Source organism: Gossypium hirsutum, chromosome D06 (genome assembly GCF_007990345.1).
Source record: "Gossypium hirsutum isolate 1008001.06 chromosome D06, Gossypium_hirsutum_v2.1, whole genome shotgun sequence".
Classification (NCBI taxonomy): domain Eukaryota; kingdom Viridiplantae; phylum Streptophyta; class Magnoliopsida; order Malvales; family Malvaceae; genus Gossypium; species Gossypium hirsutum.
This window is the reverse complement of record NC_053442.1, coordinates 46380135-46398956: the sequence shown is the minus strand read 5'-3', so window position 1 is coordinate 46398956 and position 18822 is coordinate 46380135. Positions and strand designations below refer to the sequence as shown.

Below are 18822 nucleotides of genomic sequence, written 5' to 3'. Positions count from 1 at the left end.
AATATGTCAATAAGGAGGATATCCAACATTTCTCCCATAGCCCAAGATGGTTTACTCATGTTGGAGCAAACATGGGAGTGAATTTAGAAGGTAGGGAGTTCCATGATGAAGTGGAAAGCAAAAATATCGACCCAAATATGGCTCTAGTTGGGGAGGATTGCTGATCTACCACAACTCGTGGTGGTAAATTAGTGTCTTTCTGGCTCTTAACGAGTTTGTTTTCTAGCTGATTTACATTTATTTATTGCATTTTTAGTTTTATTAGCTTAGATTTGTTTTATTGCAAAATAAGCATTTTTACGAAATTTTTAGTGTTTCGATCACTTGGTCCTTGGGAATGACTAATATGCTATTTGAGTGTGTAGAGTGTCAATTCAGGCCAAAAAATGCAAAGAACAACAATCGTGTCGCGACTTAGGCATCTGGCGTCGCGACACAAAACTACGAAGCATCCAGGGTTCAAATAGGGTCGATGTCGTGACATGGAGAAACCTAACTTTTTGACATCATGATGTCGTGACATGGAGAAACCTAACTTTGTGATGTCATGATGTCGTGATGTCATGATGACATGTGCTAACTTCAACATCGCAATGTGGAGAAACCCAATGTCACAACGTCGTGACATCATAATGACATGTGCTGATGTCAGTAGAAGCATCTTGGCATATTTTTTATCTCAGTTATTTAATAGTAATAAGGGTATTTTAGGCATATATCACCCCAAGTTTAGCCTATATAAGGAGGTCATCGTAACTCTAAGAGGGATCAACCAAACCAACTAATTAGGGACTTGTTTTAGTTAAATAGTTTTCTTTAGTTTATTTTAGTTTTTATTATGTTCACTTAGTCAGAATTTTTCTACTCCGATGTGTAGACGATTGCGAGCGGAGATTGTTCTGGAATCGCACTTCAATTATTTATCAACAAGCACTCTCTTTTCTTTATTATTTTATTTCGTTATTTATCTTTCGTTAGCCTGGTCAACTGATATTTACATGAATAATGGGATAAATTATTGCGCGTATTTTATATCTTGCATGTTTAGGTTGTGGAATTGATTTATTAATTAAGTAATTATTTATCTGAAATTTGGTGTTTATTCAAGAGCACTTAGTATATTAGGGAGTGACGTCTCTAGTATAATATTTAGACAGGTGAGACCGATAGGGTATCCTGTCAAGTGTAACTTCTGTCAAGCGGTGAGATCGAAAAGATATTATGCTTAAGAAGAGGCCGAAAGGGTAACTTAGGTTGTAATCCTTAGTGAAGATGAGACCGAGAGGGTATTTGTAACTAAGGGTGGTAAATAACTCAGTTGAGGGTAATTAGAGGCTTAATTAATAATTAAGGATTTAATCAATCATAGGATGGGAACTTGCATCGCCGACACTAGGAATACGAAATTCCATTAGGTTATTTTAGATTTATTAAATTCTATTAGATTAATTTAGAATAATAATTTAATTAAGTTTAATTAATATTTTAAATATGCATAAACACTACTAATTTGTGATCAATTAGATTAGTGATTATTTTTTAATTAATTTAATAATAAATTTCTCCAATCCGCAACCCATTAGGTACGATCCTCGGAACACTTCCTGAAGTGTTTCATTGTAGCACTTTACTATATTATAATTTGACTCGTATACTTCTAGACACCCCTGCCTTGTTATTTTCCTTTTGTTGCAGTATTTCCAGTCCAGACATTCGCACGTCTAGCGACAGCCAATTGCCCAATGGAAATTGGGGAAGGAAGGAAGCGTCCCTGTAACACACCATACCCGGTCTGATCACTGGACTCGAGATATGGAATGCTACTATAGTTATCAAACAATATCAAATGCAATTCAGACCTAAAATCAATTAATCATTTCATAATCAATACAAAACATGATTTACAAACTAATCCAAGTCCCACTCGAGCTTACGAAAGCTCTAAAACAAGTTTGGGATTGAATGAGGACCAAATTAAAATTTTTGAAACAAAGAAGTGCAAACATGAAAACAGAGGTCACACGGTTGTGTGGTTAGGCCGTGTGAAAGACTGTGCCCATGTGTGCATAAGTCACACGGTTGTGTGTTGAGACTATGCAACTAGCTATGGTTGTGTGGTTCAAAACTTATCAAACCTACAGCACCCACATGTGTTTTAATTACCTATCATGTGGTGGGTCGCCCGGACGCTCTGTGGTGCAATAGAAAAATTATTTCGATGATCCAAACCAGGAATCCGCTGCTGATTTAATCCCCTTTGCACGCTGTCAATCCAAAGCCATAACAGAATCATCCTGACCTCTACATAGTCCACTCAGTTACGAACAAACAAACAAAAAAATTTTCTGAACGTTTCGGAGAGTTATTTCCAAAAAAATTACGGCTGCTAGACCTAGGTTTCTTTTTCTTTTGTGGTTAATGTTGGTAACACTCTCTCACCTTAGGGTTTTTATGATTCCTTTTTATTTTAATATCCATATTAAAATCGAAATCACCCTTGTACAATGAATTTGTACATATACTATGTTTATTAATTAACTGTCTAATTAAATTAATTCAATAATTAATATAATTTTCATAACAGTTTAATTTAATACCAATTGTATTTAGATTCTGTTAATTTCAAACATAGGGTGTAACCCTGTAGGCTCTTGTAACATTGATAGTAATACTAGAACACTTCTAATGTTACAAGCAATGAGTGGCATCTAGCAATATATCATCGCTACCAAAGTTACAAGAAGTCATGGTTCGACATAACCTTTCTGTGATAAATTTTCATGTATTATATCATTTTGTCCTTTATATCTCTATTGGACACAAGTCATGAAATAGTTACACTTGCAAAGTCCAATCTCATGTTTCTTGATACTCGAAGTAGACTACAATAAAAAATAGTGTAATATCTCATATTAACTTATTTTAGCATGATCATACATTTCTAGTCTCACTTCATCAAGTGGCCAAAGATATTGCTCCGATTATGTAGGAGGGACAAATCCTGTCTTGATCAATCATATCCTACTACATATATTGTGGCATACCCAACATCAGTCTTTATAGTACATCATGTTACAGTAGAGATTTGACTGTATCGAAATATATGACTCACTATGTTAGGACAATGATGACCTCAAGTCTAAGGATCGTATACATAGTTACCACTATGAGTAATTGTAACAACCCATTTTCAGTGAAATCAAAATAGTGGTTTTGGGACCACAAATCTGAATTTGAAAATTTTATTTTATTATTATTTTATTACCTACAGCATTGATACGAACTAGCCCGAGGGCTCAGCCAACTCCAAACAAAATCCACTTGAGCTGCCTATTAGACCAATCACTTGAGAACGAGCTAAACGATTTAAAAAGTCAATATCGGTTTTATTTTATCGAGTTTGGAAGGAAATTACAAATGGACTAGTCAATCAAGTGTTGGACGTTTCAACAAGGGATATCTTCAATTTATTTGAAGCTAAATTCGACTTAGCTAGCTAACTCAGCTGCAAAGATTTAGACATTTTAAATATTTAGCTTGCTTAATTAAGTTTTAGCTTTCTACAGCTTTAATAACAATCCTGATGATTTTGATGATTTATGTCTTTGTTTGTCCATTAAGTGTGTTTAATTTCGGACAGATTTAATGCATGATAGGTAGTCGGATTCGTTAAATGTGACTGAGTGTCTAAATCTAATTACATATTTATTTGAGAGTTTAATTTGTCTTGATGATATTGCCATGATTTATGAAATGTTTTGAATAAAATTTTTTAAGTTTTAAATTTTTTGGTAATGCTCTGTAACCTTATTCCGGCGACGAATACGGGTTAGGGGTGTTACATTACTTGTCTGATCTAAACCTACATCACATATATCTTTGAGTCCGCAAAAAATTCTAGAGCTCAGAATCATTGTGCACTGGAATGAAGGAAATGTGCAAGTGTACACAATCGCAACAAGTAATAAAGTGACAAGTAAATGTTGAGTTATTGTACCCACAGGGACTGTGAAAAGAATTATTTATGAATGCTATTTAAAACACTTTGGTGAAGAAAAATATTTTGTTTGAAGAGGGTGATTACAAACTAAGATTTTAAACTAAGTGAACTAAATAAATAACTCTCAAATGCATGATTTCAAAATACGATTTTAATCAAGATGACATAATTGTGTTAGATTAATTACATTTCTTAACTTAGAATTATTAAACTCATGTTTATATTGTTCCGAATAAGTTCACGGAAACTCGGTAATTTGCTAACTTATGAACATACTCACCTACCAAAATCCATTTATCTCTTGACTATATCCCTATGTCAATTAAACTGATTAAACAAATCGTAATAGGCAAATATTTTATTGCACATACGTACTTATTAAATCGAAATAATCTCTTGTACATATCCCTATGTCAATTCAAACAATTAACTCGATTTAATAAGCACATAAAAGACTATGTGAGGTAACAAAGTATCCTTACCTTGAAACAGTTTAATCACAATAATCTTGCAAGTTATGCAAGGCAAATGTATCGTCAGATACCGTTGCTAATCTAACCCTCAGCTACCTTAGATCATTAAACATGCACTGATTAAGTACTGTGTCCATTAATTATAATTCCAATTCGTTTAAATAATTAATTCATTAGTTACCTAACAATTGTAATGTAAGAATAACTTAGTCATGATTTTACTTAATCAAGCATCTTATCGAGGCCTATAACAACATAACACAATTTTAATAATTTTAACAAACGAAATGCAATCAACCTAACATGAATTAAATTCAAGCTAAATTGATTAAATTAACCATTCCAACAACATAAATATTCATAGATATGTTCAGCATAACAACAACAAAAATTAAATAGATAGGGAACAAGAATCAAATCCGATGTTTTTCCGTGGCTTAACTAGTTGTTCCGTTCTTCCTTCTCCGTTGTCCTCGTCGACCAAGGTTGCTATGAACACTTAATTACTGCTCCAAATAGCTGATGAATGCCCCTTTCCCAAGAGGAGAAATCGGCAAGAGAGAAAGGGAATTTTGGAATGGAAAAGAAGAGAGAAAGTGGAGAGAAGAGAGGAAGATGTGAGTGCTTGAGGTGTGTTTCTAAAATGACCAACCTAAGGGAGTTATTATAGCTGATGAGGGCTGCTAAAAATAACTAAATTATCAGCCAAAGAGCCCTCCCTTCGCAAGGTGGATAGTTTCAACTTTGCTAATTTAGGCTTGGGGCAAATCTATAAAGCCACCAATTGTGGAGGGGTTTGAATGCAACTTGAACAAGTCTTCAAGGGCCTATTTGCAATCTTAAATAATCAGATAATAAGTTGATTTGGGTCAGCTCTTGGGACGGTTTTTGGGCTGTCCATTTCTTGGTCGGTTTGGTTCACTCGGTTCAGTTCAACTAGACCACTTTTTCATAATTAATTAATAATAATTTATTAACCCTAATTTAATTGGATATAAATTAAATTAATTATATTATGAATTAATACATATAATTTTGGTCCGTCTTAGGCTGAAATTTAGTTCGCCTCGATACTTCAAATTGCTTCTCAGTTTTGTGCTTCTAGCAGTGTCTGCCGAGCCATTTTTCGCTCTTTTTGCAAATCTATCGAAAATAACCAAAATTTATCAAAATTAATTATAAAATTAACTAAAATTAAAAATTTTCATATTTTAAGTGCATTTTAATTATTTTGTAAAAATTAATTATTTTTTCGACAAGGATTTTATCAAAACTGTATGATTTTAAGTTAAAAAGGGTATGTAAAAATGTGTAAATTTTTGCGTTTCCACACCCCCAAACTTAATTCATTGCTCGTCCTGAGTAATGTACAAATTAAAAAGAATTACTCAAAAAACACCTTTGAATAATTTCTTCAAAATAACATTCTTCCAAGAATTATGAATTTAATATACTTATGCTCAAAAACAAAAAGTGGTGCCCGAGGCCTGGCCCATTTTCTAAACGGGCCTTGTTTTTTGGCCAAACCCATATTTTGGGCCTATATTTTTACCCGAAACCTCCCATATTTCAGGCGGGCCGTCGAGTCGGGTTGGGCCGCCCGGCCCATGGACACCTCTATGTTAGAGTATGCCCAAAGATCAATCATGAGATGGTTGTAATAACATACTTGATTTATCATGTTTATTATTATAAGGCCTTACCATTATTATTTCAGTTTCTTTTCTATGTGTATAAATAAACTGTTTATAATAATGTCCTGAGAATAATATGGTTATTCTTAAAAGGTCCTTAGTCAAGTATTATTGTTGGCTAGGACAACAATAATGCATTAAGACTAAAATGTAGTTGATTGATGATAAAGAGTTGTCATTGATATGGAATGTCAAAATCGATGCATGAATATGCGTGTTAGAGAACAACATATTGGACTGACCCGTTATGAGTATGTTTCTTGGATTATTATGTAATTTTCACAACATTACTCATAGTGATTAATATGTATATGATCCTCAGACTTGAGATCATCATACTCCCAACATCGTGAGTTGTATATTTTGATACAGCCAAACATACACTGTAACTGGTTGTTCTATAAAGGCTGATGTTGGATATACCATGATCTATGTAGAGGGATATGGTTGATCGATATAGGATAAGTCCCTCCTACATAATGGGAGTAATATCTTAGGCCACTTGATTGAGTGAGACTAGAAAATGAATGGCCATGCTCAAATAAGTTGATATGAGATGTCATACTTATTTGTATATCATAGTCTACTAAAGATATCAAGGAACATGGAGTGGACTATGCAAGTGTGACTATTCCATGACTTGTGTCCAATCCAGAGATAAAGGACTTAAGAATTATTCCTTGAAAGGTTAATCATAAAAAGGTTATATCGAATCATGATTTCTTGTGACTTAGGTAGCAATGATGCATTGCCAGGTTTCACTCATTGTTTGTAAGATTGGAATCGTTCTAGTATTACTACTAACGTTACAAGAACCTACAGGGTCCCACCCTGTAGTTGAAATGAACGGAATAAAACATAGTTGGTATTGTGTTTGGTTGTCGCTTGAATCAAATTAATTATAGAATTAATTTAATTGGGTAATCAAATATCGAATACATTATATGTACAAGGTTGTTGTACGCATAATGAGAACATGAATTTGGTCGTATATAAATTCAAATAAATATATAGTTTACCGAAATCATTATTATAATTAATGTAATTATAATTTTCGGTTTAAAAACATTGTTATATTTATTTAATTTCTAAAAACCCTAAATATATATATAAAATCCCGATTTTCTTTGCTTGGTGTGTCTATTAGCCATAAAAGCAAAGTCTTCTCCAAAACAGTTTTGGAGATTCATTCCGTTCATTGTCAACTGGGTAGATTACGTAGAGCCTGGAGTCACGATAGATTGCGACTTGGTTCGATAGTAGATTAGATTACTCATTGCCGAGGCGTCACTGTCTACTCAAAATAAAGATTCGGTAATTTTGAAACCTTTATTTCACTCCGATTCGTTCCTCACACATGGATCCATGGTTAGGATCGCCGGATGTTTTATTTTTCCGCTGCGTCGTAGGGGTGCCGACGTTCCAACATATGCTACTTAAGTATACATATCGTTCAAATTAATCTCAACAACTATTATGATAGCACAATTAGACTAAATGCTTCCTTAATAAGATATGTTAACCCTTACCAATTTTATTTTATTTCCTTATTCAATATTAAGCTGCAATCATTAAGTTTAACTTATGCCTTCATATGTTGAACATAGCAATTTCTTTCCACTAATGTAGGTAGCATAAAAAACTTGAATCAATAGGTCTTTAAAAAGGTTGTAACGTAGCTAGGCTAGAGGTAGGTAAAAGATAGATAAATTTAGGCTTTTAAACCCGAGACTCAGCTTCAATCGGACCTTTGGAGTAATTTCCCTCAATAAACCAACTTACTTTGCTTTCACATGCCCCTTTGTACATCTATTTTCTTTCAAGTACACGTGCTCTTTTTTTAAGCATTTTATTGTATGTACTACAATTTTTAGAGCATTTGATACTTCTTTCAACTTCCCTAAACTTATTTTCAAAGAATATTCTGAATAGTACTGAGTCTAGTGTTTGGGACAATTTAAAGATAATTAAGAGAGAAGTGATGGTTAAATATTGCAAGGGTTCAAATAAAATTAGGTCATATAGTATCAAAGTTGGGTTTCAAAGGATAAAATTTCATCAAGGTTGGCTTGAAAGGCTCAACTGGTCCAAACAAGAGTTGCCTAAATCATTTTCAACATTCCATGCTTCCTAGGATTTCGCCTCAAGAAACTACTAAGTCAATTCTAGAGACTTAAACTTTCATGCATGCCTATCTTTCTTTAGGAACTAAAAATTTTATGTATGATTTGCATGCTTTATTAAAAATACATTTATATCATTATTCAACTAACATAACAATTTATTGAAATAATAGAACTTTATTTATACTGAGTTTTAGCATACTTAACAAAATTTCAAATTATTGAACAAAATATAACCTAATCATAATTAAAAGAACTATTTATTCTGAGTAGAAATAATTTTAATTTTTCGGTCCCCTACTTAAAATGAACAACGTTCTCATTGTTTAAAGTGAATAGATACTATACACCAGGTAGGATTCTAGAAAAGAGGAGGTGAGTCAATTTGACTGCTTAACTACTAAGCTCTTTCTAAATCCAGTCCTAGACATGTATATATCTATTTCCACACTTTATACTTCGTGATTTGTTCAATTTTATTAATGATTTCCATCTCTTGTTTTATTATACAAAAATTCCTAATTAACTTTATCCTAAAATAACTTAATAATATAAATAAAATAAAGTCGAGATCCCCCATTTATTTATTTGCAGATCCTTCTGAATTCGACTCATCTTTTGCTCCATTATTATTGTCTTTTCATGAATCGCTTCACTCTTTTTTGATAATGGGATCCATGGTTCAAATATGTAATCTGGAAACTCAGGCACAAAAATAAATGGGTCATTGTAAATTTTCGTAAGAGCACTTCTCATCGAGTCATCCCTTATTTTTGAGTATTTCTAGTAAGCTTGTTGCTGCCACTACATATGTTTCATTATGTCCATTAACTTTGACAGCTCATCTCAAAGATCTGGGAGAGGCGATTGAGCTCTGAACATTGAAGTCTCGATATCAGGTCTAGCTTCTGGTTCCATTGGTTCCACCTTATCAGGGACTTCAACCGATTGTACTGGCTCGATCTCTATGGGATCTTTTTCTTCTCCTTTTTCAGGATCCTCACTTTCTTCAACTCGTTGCTATAGAACGGAGTCTCCAGCTATTCGATAGAGGTCCCAATCTGTGATTGTGCCCTGGCTATAGCCTATCTTCTTTACGTTTGCAAGAATTTTAGATTTCAATTACAGAATTGTTTTTGTAAAGGAAGCTGGGCCAGAACGTGAACATCTAATAGCACAATTCCGCATTTCCCTCAGGATATTTTCCCACATCAATCGTCTTCCTAGTTAAAATCGAGTACAATAAGACCATTTGCTCTAATGAGATTCTAGTCCCATGTGAGTTAGGCATAAGGCTGAATTGGATGAAGTAGAACCATACCTTTGTGAGTAGTGTCAAATATTCTCTTTGATAAGTGTGGATTCCTTGCTTTGACACAGTCCACTTAGAACTTGGAACTGTAAGTTCCTCTAGAATTTCTCGCAAATGTTCAGACTCTATATTGCTCATCAAGGAGGAATATCCATCGTTTTCGAAATCAGGCAATTTAAAGAACTCATTAATAGTGTTTGAAGTTATTGGTACCTTGATTCTATGAACTGAAACTTTCGTCAACTCGCTTGAGGTTATATTCGCATAGAATTCGCATACTAACTCCTCATCCACACTAGGTCTCTTCTCACAAAACAAATCCCAATTGAGAGTTTCAGCGACCTGACGAATACGCGCCATAAAACCAATATAGTTGCCTTCTTTCAATGTGAAACATTTCTTTGGATGCATCTGTTGATTCTTGAAGATACTCTCGTATCTTGTAACACCCCAAATAAAGCCTAGATGTTATGGTCGTATCTGGCAATGTCACACGATAGTGTTTTTGAAACCTCGTTGTTACGATGAACACATTCCATGTTATTACCTTTAGTAAACCTTTGTTAGAACTTAGGAAATCATCTTTATTCATTTAAAACATTTGTTTTGAAACATCCCTCGTTGCGGAAGCTTTAATAAAATAGTCTAATTGATCATGCGTTTAGAAAATACTTTAACTTTTTGAAAATCGAATTTCCTACGACTAGCAAGTATAAATCCATAAAGTAAAATAAATAAATAAAAAACCAAATTTTAAACCAAAGTCCCAGAGGGTCCTTAAGTTACAACCCAAATAATCAATAATAATCAAATCATAAATCGTAAATTGAAAACCATGAAGTCCAAAAATTACTGTGGTCACCGTTGAGTCCTCTGTCGCACCGATCCGTCTAAGTCTGGGGATTACCTGTGCACATTAAACAAAAAGGGTGAGTCAGTATGTAATCCCGCATAAACAAACAAACAATCAGTATTCACAGTGCACAGTTGAACAGTCTTGGGCCTAAGCCCTTTTCTGTATCAGTGACAGTTTGGGCCTTAGCCCATCTCAGTACAGTGTCAAAAATGCAGTAGGGCCTTACCCCATCACAGTATCACTAGCAGTAATAGTTATGCAGTAGCAAAATCCTACCCAACCAGCCTCTACACACCATCTCCGTCCAACCCTCCACTCCATGTAGGGATATAATCAACCCACCCATCCCTACACTCCAAGTAGTACCGAATGCGACACAAAACAGTAGTTTGCAGCTGAGCTGCCAGTAAATTATGCTTAAAGCCTTTCAGTACACTTCCCCCGAATAACAACCCCCAACCCAATGTAATGCAACATACCATGGATGATATGCTATTATGTAATTTCAATATATATATTCAATTCAGATATTAACATGCTCAGTGCAAATATCATTCAGTCAATTTCACACATTTAGGGGTCTAAGTAGTGCTTACTGACCTTACAGTAGGTTTACAGTTGACTTGGGGGACCCATGCAACCTTACAGTAGGTTTACAATTTTTGATGATTTTCCAAAGTCAAAACAGGGGATCCCGAAATCATTCTAACCTTGTCTGACAAACTTTATTATATCTCATAATTTACAATTCCATTGCTTACATTGTTTCTTCCATGAAAAACTAGACTCAATAAAATTTAATTTCATATTTTATTTAACCTCTAACTCAATTTCCACTATTTTTTATTATTTTTCAAATTTAGACTACTTTTGCTATCCAAAACTATTTTAGTGCAAAATGTTGATTTACAAGTTTATAACACCTTTATTTCCTTTCTCTACAATTTTTTTCGCATCATTTTCTCTTATTTCTCTTATTACTCGACAGCAAGCAATTTCGGCTTTTCATCGAATCCTATTTTCTACATTTTGGTTACACACGTGGTATCGTTTCTGAAGCGTAAGCACTCCTAAGCCTCCAGAACCTAAAAATCAATCAACATATCTCCAGATTAATCACTTAATTAATTTTTAATCAACCAATTTTGGAAGGAACTCGACTAAAAACCTAACAAAACCCTTACCTCGCTTGAGTAACCATGACTTCGTACAATCACAGCGTCGATTCAAAACCACCAGCCCCTTGATTAACTCCTAAACACCAAAAAGGAATCCCCCTTTTAGAGATTAACCAAGAACGATTAACAATAGACAAAACCGTTACTTACCGAAAACGTGCAACCAATGATAAACAACCGAATCAATTGGAAAAAAAGAAAGAAATAGAAGGGGAAAAAATAATGAAAATTTAGACAGTAACTAGGGGAAAGAATCGGCAGAGGAGAGAAAGAAGAAGAATAAGAAAACGTCGGAAAAAGTTTGGGGAATTGGAGAGAAAACCAAAACTCTATTTTTTTTTGCAACAAAAAGATAATCAGATTATTTTCTGATAACCTCTCCCCAATTATCTCCTAAAATCACTCCCTATTAACCCACTAGAAAACAACTATTCAGAATTTTGCCCCAACATAACTCTTAGCCGAAATTGGAGCAAAAATACTGTCTCCACGCCATCACAAAGAATTGAACACAGGGCCTCCAACACTCCACTTAACCACCAAACCAGCAGACCCATTTTGATATAAACTTACTAACAATTAAACTTAAGCCCTTTGCACAAGGTTAATGCTTTATTTATAAAAATACCAAAATCTGCACAAGTAAGGCTTGAACTTGGGACTTCTTACACGCACCCAGAACACTTAATCACTGAAGCTGACAGATATTTGTGTCATATTTTCACAATAAAGAAATTAGAAATTTTGGGGCGTTACATATCTTGCTTTGGCTTCTTCACAGTGAAACTTATTTTATGATTCGTCAATTTGGCCATATGCACGAGTTCTCTTGCGAGGCATGATTAACCTGATCATAAGATGGTAAAAATTATTTTCTCAAAAATTTAATTAATATAAAATATTAATAATTCAATAAATTTAAAAATTATATAATTAAATTAAAATTTAGGAGAAAAATTGGTCTTACCACCTGTTTTTTGTAAAAATTAAGAGCTCTTAAGAAAAATAATTTTGAATCAAAAGATGGCAAATTAAAATAGGTTGAGGGTTTTTTGGCTAAGGATAGGTGAAAGGGTGGTGTGCCACTCGGGTATGCAAGGTAGCAGCGCACAGCACGGGATGGATGTGAGCAGCGTGCGGATCGTTGTGCAGGTCTGGTGTGGGCGTGCACTGGGTGCTGCTGACCAATCAGCTGGGCGATGTTGTGGCTAGGGAATTGTTAGGAGGTTTCAGCACTTAAGGCCTTTGGTGTTTTTAGAGGGAATGGTGTATGAATGAAAAAAAATAAGAATAGATGGGTGGAATTTATGGTTAAAGGAGTAGGAGCGAGAGTAGAATTCTTAAAAATTCTAAGTTCTAAGTTCTAATTCTACTCAAAGTAAATAACAATTAATAATTAATATAATGCATATTAAATTATTATTTGCTATTAATTTATTAAGACAAAAACTTAAATATTGCTGTGGCTAGGGAATTATTATTTGTTATTAATTTATTTTCTAACTCTAAATAAAGCTTATAATAATTAATATATATTATAATGGATATAATTATATATTAATAATTATCATCTTTTCTTTTCTTTTTTTTGAACTAAAAACATTTATTCTAGATGCTTTTTGAAAATATTTACAAAAAGAGGCATCTAATTTTTAATATTTATAAAAAAGAGCAACCAAATTTTTAAAAATAATTCAATTAAGTTCCTAGACTTAATGAAAATTCAAAATTGAGTTGCAACATAAGACTTGGATCAAAATTGACGCTTTTATTTGAAAAACTAAAAATTTATTTTGTCATTTAGGGAATAATTTCTTGGGAAATTATGTTAAAATCAATTCCCAGGAAAGATTGGAGAGGTCATAAGCGGTCCTGCTTAAGTTCCAATCTCCTAGATAGAATTTATTTAAACATACTAATCCCGAAAATATACCCTAAATCATTTATTCAAACAGAAGAACAAGAAAAATTAAATACCTGATAAAATGAACGAGATTTGCTTTCGTTCAATTTTATCTCCCCAGTAATGCTTCAAGCGTTGAACATTAACTCGAAAATTACCTCCCTTACCTTGAAGTTCAACAACTCCATATGGATAGACTCGATGAATCATAAATGGATCGAACCAACGTGATTTTAACTTACCTGGAAAGAACCTTAATCTGGAATTGAATAACAAGAGTTGCTGACCTGTTTCAAATTCTCAAACTCGAATGTGCTTGCCATGCCATTTCTTGAGTCTCTCCTTAAGTAATTTGGCATTCTCGTATAAAGACATTCAGAATTCTTCTAACTCGTTAAGTTGAAACATTCGTTTCTCTTTGGCACTTTTAAGATCCAAGTTGAGTCATTGGAGAGCCCAATAAGCTTTGTGTTCTAATTCCAAGGGTAGATGGCAGGCTTTCCCAAAGACTAACCTATAGGGTGACATCACTAAAGGTGTCTTGTATATTGTCCTAGAAGCCCATAAAGCATCATCCAGTTTTTTGGACCAATCTCTTCGGTTTGGACAAACTACGTTCTCAAGTATGCCTTTGATCTCCTTGTTAGCTAGTTTAGCTTGCTCATTCGTCTGCGGATGGTAAGATGTAGCGACCTTGTGTTTCACTCGATGTTTATCTAATAACCATTTCAACCACTTGTTCACAAAATGGGACCCTTCATCACTGATGATGGAACACATGTTTTTTAGCTGTAGTACGTGTACCTCCGAAGTATCCCCCACTTGAAGCTAAGTGACAATGGTATAAAATCTTATGTACTTCATCTTCTGCCAGGCATCTCCTGATCTTTTGATCTGTACACTTTTTAAACAAATACGGTTCTTCCCAGAAATAGTACTTCACATTGTGAAGAAACTTTTTCTTTTACTGATACGTCTTCTTATCAATCAACATCAAACCACAAGCTAAAAAGTTTGCAATATCAGCAAACCAATGGGTATTACGAGCATGATTTACTTTCAGTATGTGCTTATCTGGAAATGTCTCTTGAATTGGTATAAGAGGAGAGTTCTCTTTCTTGTAACTCCAATCTGGAGAAGTGGTCTACTACATGGTTTTCTAGATTGAACTCTTGAAGTAGAAGTACCCATCGGATCAGTCTCGGATTAGCTTCTTTCTTGGCAAGTAAATACTTAATTGCCGAGTGGTCCATATAAATAGTCACTTTGGTACCTACAAGATAAGATCAAAACTTGTCAAAAGCAAACACAATAGCAAGAAACTCTTTTTCTGTTATTGTGTAATTCAGTTGACTTCCTGTCAGAGTCTGACTCGCATAGTAGATGGGATGAAAAAATTTGTTCCTTCGCTGACCCATTACAGCTCCGATCGCGAAGTCACTTGCGTCACACATCAAGTCAAATGGAAAATTCCAGTCTGGTGTGACTATTATGGGTGTCGAGACTAACCGACTCTTCAAATCGTTGAAAGCTCTTAAGCACTCCTCATCAAATTTAAACGGTGTGTCCTTCTCCAATAATTTGCATAAGGGCTTAGCAACTTTGGAGAAGTATTGATGAATCTTCGATAGAAACCGGCGTGGCCCAAAAAGCTCCTAACACCCTTTATAGATATTAGAGGTGGGAGTTTCTCAATAACATCTACCTTTGCTTTATCTACCTCGACATGTCATGTTATCCGATGCCCTAGAATAATACCTTCTCGTACCATGAAATGTCACTTTTCCCAGTTAAGTATAAGGTTTTTTTCTTCGCATCGCCTTAGTACCTTGGCTAGATTGGCTAGGCAATCATCATATGTATCTCCGAATACTGAAAAATCATCCATAGAAACTTCCAAATATTTCTCAACCATGTCAGTAAAAATAGACATCATACATCTTTGAAATGTAGCAGGTGCATTACATAAACCAAATGGCATGCGCCTAAATGCAAATGTATCATACGGGCAGGTGAATGTTGTCTTATGCTGACCTTTCAGTGCTACTGTAATCTGGCTATACCTCGAGTATCCATCGAGAAAATAGTAGTAGTCTCGCCCTGCGAGTCTATCTAGCATCTGGTCCAAAAATGGCAAAGGAAAGTGATCTTTCCTAGTTGCCTTGTTCAACTTCCGGTAATCGATGCAAATTCTCCATCCTCTAACCTTTCTAGTTAGTATCAACTCGTTATTCTCGTTTTCAATGACCGTGATACCTCCTTTCATTGGCACACACTGGACTAGACTTACCTATGAACTATCTAAGACGGGATAAATTATACCCACATCTAACCACTTGATGATTTCTTTCTTGACTACGTCCTTCATGATAGGGTTCAGTCTTCGTTGTCCATCAATCGTCCCTTTTTCGCCATCTTCTAAGATAATCTTATGCATGCATACAGATGGACTAATTCCGCGAATATCGGCTATGGTCCATCCGATAGCCTTCTTGAATTGTTTCAACACCAGAATGATTTTCTCTTCTTGCTTAGTTGTTAATTCTGCTGAAACAATCACAGGAAGAGTAGAAGAGTTACCTAAATAAACATATTTCAAATGTGAGGGAAGTACCTTCAGTTCTAATTTAGGTGGCTCCTCGATTGACACTTTTGGTTGGGCATAATCCCTTTTTTCAAACTCCAAAGATTCAAAGCGGGATTGCAGATTAAATCCCCTTTGATTAGCTTCTAACAAAGCTAAGTATTCATCCTCCTCCACGATTAAATCCTCTAAATCGAACACTGCAGAACAATCATCAATTGTGTCAGGAAATCGCATGGACTTGAAAAAGTTAAATGTTACCTGATCATCCTGAACACGTATAGTAAGCTCTCCCTTTTGCACATCAATAAGGGTCCTTCCGGTTGCTAAGAATGGTCTTCCTAGGATGATTGGCACCTCTTTCTCTGCTTCAAAGTCTAGAATCACAAAGTCAGCAGGAAAGATAAATTTGTCTACACGTACCAATTCATCCTCGATTTTTCCTTCTGGATATACTAAAGATCGATCTGCTAATTGAAGTGTAACTGTAGTAGGTCTAACTTCACCAATCCCCAACTTCCTAAATATTGACATGGGCATCTAGTTGATACTCGCACCCAAGTGACATAGTGCCTTACCACAATATGTTGCTCCAATATTGCAAGGTATGGTAAAACATCCAGGATCCTTTAATTTTTGGGGGTAGTTTATCTTATAGATATGCACTGCATTCCTTCATTAGGGCTACCGTCTCAAATTCTCCAAGCCTTCATTTTTTAGACAGGATATCCTTCATGAATTTATGTAGTTCGGCATTTGTTCAAGTGCTTCAACAAACGAGATGTTGATATGAAGTTGCTTGAGTACTTCTAGGAACTTCTTGAATTGAATTTTCTGCTTCTGCTTCTGAAGTCTTTGAGGGTAGGGTGGTGGAGGTTTCTTTACTGGAACTGGTTGATTCGTTTTTTGTGGAAATTCTGTATCTAACGGAGTTATTAGTTGATCAGAATTAGCTAGTTCAAAAGTTACCTTGTCAGATTTTACAGATTCAATTTCCGGTGAAACTAGAATTTAAACACTCAGTTGAACTTCCTCTGAGTCTTGAGCGCCAGCTGGCTCCTTCTCAACTTCGACGGAATTGGGCTCTAAAGTCTTTTCGCTCCTCAATATTAGCGCTTTACAATGCTCCTTCCCTGGATTCCTCGGATTCTCCGTATCACTAGGTAAAGCACCTTGTGGTTGATTTCTGAGTTCAGTTGCAAGTTGGCCCACTTCATTCTCCAAATTCCTTAGAGAGGCATCATTTTTCGCCATGTATGCCTTCAATAGATTCTCTAGGATATTGGATGGTTCAGCTTGGGTTGGTTTCTCAGCTTATTGGGAAAAACTAGGTGGCTGGGTCGATCTAGGTTGGACATAATTGTTACTGGTTCCTGCCCTTTGGTTACTATAGGAAAAATTCAGGTGGTTTCGCCATGATGGGTTATAGAAATTTTATTGCAGCCCTTGCCTTCCTCGATTTTGCTTCTGGTTACCCATGTAATACACTGATTCTGGGTTCGATGGACATTCTTCGAATAAATGTCCTTCCCCACAATAAACACAGGCTACATTTTCAAATTGATTCAGTAGCTATGCTGCAAAACTATTACACCCACTAATAGTAAGATTTTTTAACATTGAGGATATTGATGATACTTGAGATGTGAGTGAAGTAAGAGCGTCTACTTCATGTATTCTAGTGACTCATCTTCTTGACGCTACTCGATTGGTTGGCCATTGATAATTATTTCTGGAAATTCTTTCAATGATTTCATAAGCCTCATTATAAGACTTAGAAAGGAGGGCACCATTAGCATAAGCATCCACTACCATCCTCGTGTGAGCATTGAGACCATTATAAAATGTCTCAAGTTATATGCAATGTGGGATTCCATGATGAAGGCACTTCTATAATAATTCTTTGTACCTTTCTCATACCTCATACAATGACTCATCATCCATTTGTTGGAAAGCAGTGATCTCGTTCCTCAACTTAGCATTCTTGCTAGGCAGGAAATACTTCATAAGGAATTTTTTTGCTAACTCTTGCCATGTTGAAATTGAGTTTGGTGGTAATGAGTTCAACCAAGCTCCAGCTCTGTCCCTTAGTGAATATGGGAATAGCTTCAATTGTAATGCATCTTCAGGTACTCTAGCTAACTTTAAAGAATTGTTCACCTCCATAAGTAGTCTTAAGTGTAGGTGAGGATCTTCGATAGGCATACCACTGAATTGGCCCACTGTCTGAAGCATATGGAACATGACTGGCTTCAACTTGAACTGTTGTGCCTCAATTTTGGGTCTTCTCATACCCGGATTAAGATCATGAAATACTGGCACAACATACTGTCTCAAAGCTCTATCCCTATTATCAGCAATAAGGATAGGATTTTCAGCATGGTTTGCTCCATTTCCTTGATTCAGATTTTCAGAGTTTATCTCTTCATCCTTCTCTAAATTTCTTGTCTTCTTCGCTGTCGAACAGTTCGTTCAATCTCAGGGTCTACAGGGAGTAAATCGATGACTCAGTCAATACTTATAAACACTTGAATATCGCAGAAAACTTAACTAAGTTAAAATTTAAACAGAAAAATAAATTAAGATGCAAAACTAACAACATCAAAAACAATGACTTTTTTAAAACACAGTCCCCGGCAATGGCGTCAAAAACTTGGAACGACGGAAATATGCAAGTGTACACAATCGCAACAAGTAAC

General features: G+C 35.1%; 1 non-coding gene across 1 annotated transcript; it reads left to right on the top strand.

Moving 5' to 3' along the window:
• Positions 1-17993: 17993 nt before the first annotated feature.
• LOC121218846 (small nucleolar RNA R71) lies at positions 17994-18100 on the top strand. Its single transcript, XR_005915322.1, has one exon. It is a non-coding gene; the product is annotated as a small nucleolar RNA R71 (small nucleolar RNA).
• The last annotated feature ends 722 nt before the right edge of the window (positions 18101-18822 follow it).